Here is a 6000-nt window from a genome sequence, read left to right as displayed (position 1 = left end):
ACCATGGTTGTAGTAGCAGTTGTGGAAAATGTTAGGCAAGCCATGTTATGTGAAAGTTGTATATTTTTACATATATTGGCTAACAATTCATGAAGTGGTTGCTGTAGGGCAGTGTTGAGAGTATCTTGCAGGTAACAGAGATAGCAGAAAGTCTAGGTGTCAAGATAAATGAGGAAAGGTACCATCAAAAGTAACGTCAGAATGCTGATAGGAGCAGTCCCACGAGGGAAGACCATCGCTACAACATGTGATAAGGGAGAGAAAATCATTTGGGCATGGAGGTGTTTTCTTAGTCCAGAAAGATAGATTCAAATGGTCATGATGTAATCATAAATGTTGTTGAGTTGTAGTCATTATCTAATTGGACTTAATGTCTCGGGCAAGGCCAGAGGTTTTCTCCTCTCCACTCTTTCCTACCGGTGCCCACACTGAGCGAAGAATGTGATTCTGTTTATAATTAATAAAATATTCTGGCTCCGGCCTTTTACTGATAAAAAAATATATAAACATATAAAAATTTTATACAATAATATTATAATATATTAATGATATAATAATTAAAATATAATATTATAAGAATCCTAATGTTTGTCTATATGAATATCTCTAAATGAATTTTAACATATATAACCTAAGTCTAACCTAACACCAACTTTAAACATAACTCTAATTTAACCATAATTCAAACTTAATTTTTGAATTGTATTTAGTATATCATGTATTTATTAGTAGATAATTAACATATATTAATAATATAATAATTAAAATACAATAATATAAGAATCCTAATAGCTTATTTATAATAGATAAATTTTGTAATAAAATAAAATTATTTTTATATAATAAAAATAATATAATATCAAGAAAAATATATATTATTTATTGTAATTTAATATGATATCACTTATAAGTGGAATAGAATTAGATAATATTATACTATATCTTATTATTTCTAATGCAATCTCATTTCTCAAAATTAAAATTAAAATCAAATTACAATTTACATATAACTTTAGCCTACAATGCATTCTATCATTTTAATAAAGATTACATTTCTTTCAGAAAGACTTGCCTAATCTTTCTATGCTCCGTACATTTATATCAATGAAATGCTTTTTTTTTTTTAAAGTTTTACTTATAATTCAATGACTATTTCTATTTTTTTTTTAATTATGTATGTATCTTATTATATCTATTACTCTATTAAAACGACAAGTTCTAGCCACTACGTGACACTTATTTGGGATAGAAAAGGTGGTTCAAAGAAATACATTTTAGTGTTTTTAAAATTGGATGTCATACATTTAATAAAAAATGTAAAGACCAAATTATGAAAAATGTGAAATAAGATGAAATGAAAAAAAAATGGTATTGATATAATGTGATGGTTAAGTTGTGATATTATTTTTGTCTTTAATTTTATTTATTTTTAAATGTAAATGAATTCATTTAAATATTTAAAAATGTTACACACACAATAACTTTAAAAAAAAACATTTCTTACATTTAATAATAAATCATAACAATAAAAAATATTTTCAAAAGTTCAATTTTTCTAAATAAAGATACTTTCAAAATTTTAATTACTTTTCACAATTTATATTTAAAAATAATTAAAAATATACCTTATTAGAAAAAAATAATAATAATAATTAGAAAATGAAAACATTATAAAATAATTTATCAAGAGAGCAAAAAAATAGAATTAAAAGAGTTTTAATAACTTAAATGGTTTATAACAATTTATATTCAACACATTATTTGGCTAGACAATGTTGTTCAAAGAAGTCAACTTTAGTGTTTTTAATTTTGGGTGTCACACATTTAACAAAAATAAAAAATTTAAAAATTAAAGATCAAATTATAAAAAATATGAAATGAAAAAATTAGTATTGATATAATGTGATAGTTAAGTTATGATGTTATTTTTGTTATCAATATTTTAAAAATAAATAAAATGAAAAAATGAAATTTTAAAAAAGTTTATTTGACGACTTTAAAATATTATAATATTTGATTTTAATATTTATTTAAAAACTTAAAAAAGTCTAAAAATGACATTAATAAATAATTAATAATATATTAACTATATTTTTTATTTATTTCTAAAGATACTACAAAATGAAAGTTACGAGGTCAAACACTTAAACCAAAATAGAAAGAAAAAACCTTTCTTATTACGTAATGTTGCAACATATTTTCTACGAAGTCTTCTTTGAAAGTAAAACCCCTTTGGAATTATTTCCCTTGACTAAGAGGAGTACTTTTGCGTTGATTAATTGATAAGTAGTCAACAAAATTAAAGTAATCAATATGACAAGAAAAACTAATGTTTTTTGAAGATTTTATATTCCTAGGACCATAGTTGTCTCAACACTTTCAAGCAATGGAAATTAAATAGCACAATTTAAATGTTTTTAGTCTTCTTTTTTTTTTAGCTCTCTCTCTCTAGGAATGAACTCTTTTATTATCCAGAAAATGAGAAACTTATTCTGCCAGAACACGAAGGAAAAGCATAGAATTGTCCTAATAGCTTGGGAAAAAAATTGCAAACCTAAAGCCTCAGGTGGATTAGGTGTTTGTAATCTTCAGATTTAGAATAAGGCACTAGGAATTAAATTAGTTTAGAAATTGCTTATGGACCCCAAAGCAAGATGGGTTAGAATGATGCATTTGAAATATGTAGTAGCGGGGGAAGCCATCAACATCTTGCAGGAATCTAACCATCCTAAAGGATCTTGAATTTGGAACTTTATTCTAAAACTCAGGAATCTTATAGCTGACGTTGTTTCATGGGATGTTCGTGATGGGTCTCTCATCATGTCTCTTTTGGGAAGATTCTTGGGGTGGGCTTCCAAGCATTGATAGTCTTATTTATATTCCAACAACTAGGCAATGACTTAGACATCATTGGAGGATTTATATTAGGGATTATGTTGTCTTCTCAAAGGAGCCCTCCTTCCTTGGCTAGAATTGGAAGAAATTGGAAGGCCTTTTGCTTCCCTCCACTGAGTTAAACCAACTTTTGAGACAATTAAGGAAAGGTATTTAGTTTTCAGAGAAGGGGAAGATGCCTTAATTTGGACCCCATCCAAATCAGGGCAATATAGTGTCAAGGAAGGATACAATGTTCTTGCAGATCAAGGGGTTTCAGAGGACATAGGAACCCCCCAATTAATTTTTTTGAACAGTAAAATCATCCCGAAGGCAGACATCTTTGCTTGGTTGGAAACTAAGAAGAAAATTCTCATAGCGAAGAGATTCGGAAAAATGGGATTTGAGGGCCCATCCAGATGCATCCTTTGCAAAGCGCAAGAGGAAACTATAGACCATCTACTTCTAAATTGTCCATTTTCAGCAAAATGTTGGAAATGGTTATGTGCCAACCTTGGATGGATAACAACCCTCCCAAATGACATAGTATCGCTTTTTCAAAGTTGGCTAATTAGACCAAAAGATGACATCTTGAGTCTCCTGTGGGAAATAATGCCCTTCTGCTTTGTTTGGGAGATCTCAAAGGAACGTAATATGAGAGTTTTTTGAAGGCAAAGCAAGAAATCTTGAATCGGTTTTATCTTCTTTGGAAGATGCAGTTATAGAAGTGATAAACAGTAGGCTAGTTCTCACCCCAAGCTCCAATAAATAATTCACGACATGGGATAGCAGAGTGAGGTTGAATTGGAATGGTATTAAAATTCCCCCCTTCCTTGGGACAAAGTCCAACGAAAGAAGCAAAGCAACTTGGTCTCTGCCTCAGATTGGATGGCTAAAATTGAACTTTGATGGAGCGTCAAAAGGTAATCTAGGTGCTTCTGGGATTGGCTGTGTGGTAAGAAATCACAGAGGAACATTTATAGGTAAGATGACAATGCCTATCTCCATGGATACAAACAACATTATAGAATTCAAGGCCCTTTTATTTGGATTAACAGAGTGTTCCAAAAGAGATATCAAGAATCTAGCAATTGAAGGGGATTCAACAATTGCTATTAATGCAATCAAATCCTGAACTTCTCCTAGTTGGAGGTTGCAAGAACTGTTGGATAAAACTTTAGTGTTATTATCTTAGTTTGACAACTACTCCTTCAAGCATATCTATAGAGAGGCAAACATGGATGCGGATGCTCTTTCCAAGATTGCAGTTGACGGGTCTAAGTTAAGTTGGTGGGCAGGTGACCTCTCTAATAACTCGCTCCAATAATCGAAAATGCTTGACTCTATCTTACTCACCCTAGGCTTGGCTCCCTCTTCGGTTTGAATTTGAAAATTAGATACTTGTTAAGACATCTAACAACTTCTTGTTTTTTTGAATTAAGTCTTATTTCTTTTCCCATGGTAAATAAGAACCACACTAGTATTGATGAATTGGAAACTATGGTCCTTTTACTGCTTAGTCATCGTCCTTAGCAATGATTTATGTAGTCCATGTTGGAGCTGCCGAGTTGGATGTACTCGGGTAACTCTGTCTAGTAATGGCTTTGATGAGCTAGAAACTATGGTTCATTTTTTGCCTAGTCATCATTCTTAGCAAAGATTTCAGTAGTCTGTACTGGAGTTGCTAAGTTAGATGTACTCGGGTAACTTTGTCTAGTCTTGGCTTTCTTGGGCACTATTTCTGGTAGAATATGAAAGAGCCTTTGCAGACCCGACGTATGATCTTTAAATGCTCGAGATCATTTTTCTGACATCATTAATGATCTAAAAATTGGCATGTCTTTGAAAGAAGAGATGATGTCATCATAACCTGACAATTCCCTTTGAAAGGAAATATAGCACCGCCTTCAGTACGTGGTGGGTCGAGCTGTCTTGTTGGTATTTCCCGAATGACCATGCATTTAATTTCCATATTTTGAAAAAAGATTTTCTCACCACCTTTCCTTTTGGACTTAATCTCTCGAGGCTCTTAGCATTTATGACTATTGGGAAATGCAAGAATGTTAGGGAGTTATCAATGACATAGCTGAGGCTCTTTTCTATCATTCCATCTAATAATCAAATTTCCTTTGCCTTTTGGTTTTCTTTCAGCTGCAGAGAGATTTTTTTCCTTTCTGATTTTCTAGTTCAAAATGGAAGAAGCTTCCTTTGGCTTCACAGTTAGAGCCTATCCAGAACCAATCTCTTGCTTCATGGCGAACACACCCATATCTCTTTTTTGCGCGGGTCGTCAAGTCTTTTTCAAAGAAATTTCTGACTTGAGACTCAAGAGACTCCTCTGGATCACCGAGCCGTCGGTAATTCTTGCGGTTAAGGTAATTCTTGGTAGTGGACACTTGAGCAGGGGACAACTCCCATATTTATTCAAGGTTAGTGGTGTACCTCCTTGACAACCAGGTCCCAAAAGAGCAGGTGCTGGCTTTGACTTCCCAACTGTTTGAGAAGGACGTGTTGGAGGGCTTGGATACAATCCTAAATCGTGCCATCATTGGCACCAGAATGCCCTGCTCGAGAGACTTGATTCTTTTCTCCATTCCAGGAGAAACCATTAACTACTACCCATTTCTCCTTGACCTCAGAGGTCCTGCATTAAGGCATCATAGGGTTTTCGTTGCAATGGCGGTCAGGTTCCTTGAATGGAGACTATTGGGTGATGAACTAGAGAATGCATATAGACAGGATGAGTTCTTAGACTTCGCCAGGTTCAATGGTATTCTTCTGCCAAAGCCAGAACGTGAAGCTCAAGCTGCTGTTGGAAGAGGTAGAGGAAGAGGAAGAGGAAGATTGGGAGGGTCCGGAAGAAATAGGGGGAGTCCGAGAGGCATGGGTCGTGCTCAAGGAAAAGAGTCAGCTTAGGGCTGCATGTTTATTTTGACAAACAGATATGATTTTTGCTTCCTTTTGTGAAGTTCTCCTTAATTTTGCAGAAATTGATGTCCATCTTTGTTGATAGTTTCTAATTAGCAGCTAGGAAAGGTTTGATACTAAATTTTCAGAATTGAGAGGCTATCAAGTTGCCTCTCCTTATAAACTTGTTGATACTCTCATTGGCCCTTCTTTTGAAGT

Source organism: Cryptomeria japonica, chromosome 3 (genome assembly GCF_030272615.1).
Source record: "Cryptomeria japonica chromosome 3, Sugi_1.0, whole genome shotgun sequence".
NCBI classification, from domain to species: Eukaryota; Viridiplantae; Streptophyta; class Pinopsida; order Cupressales; family Cupressaceae; genus Cryptomeria; species Cryptomeria japonica.
The sequence above is the reverse complement of the archived record's forward strand: the minus strand, read 5'-3'. Positions refer to the sequence as shown.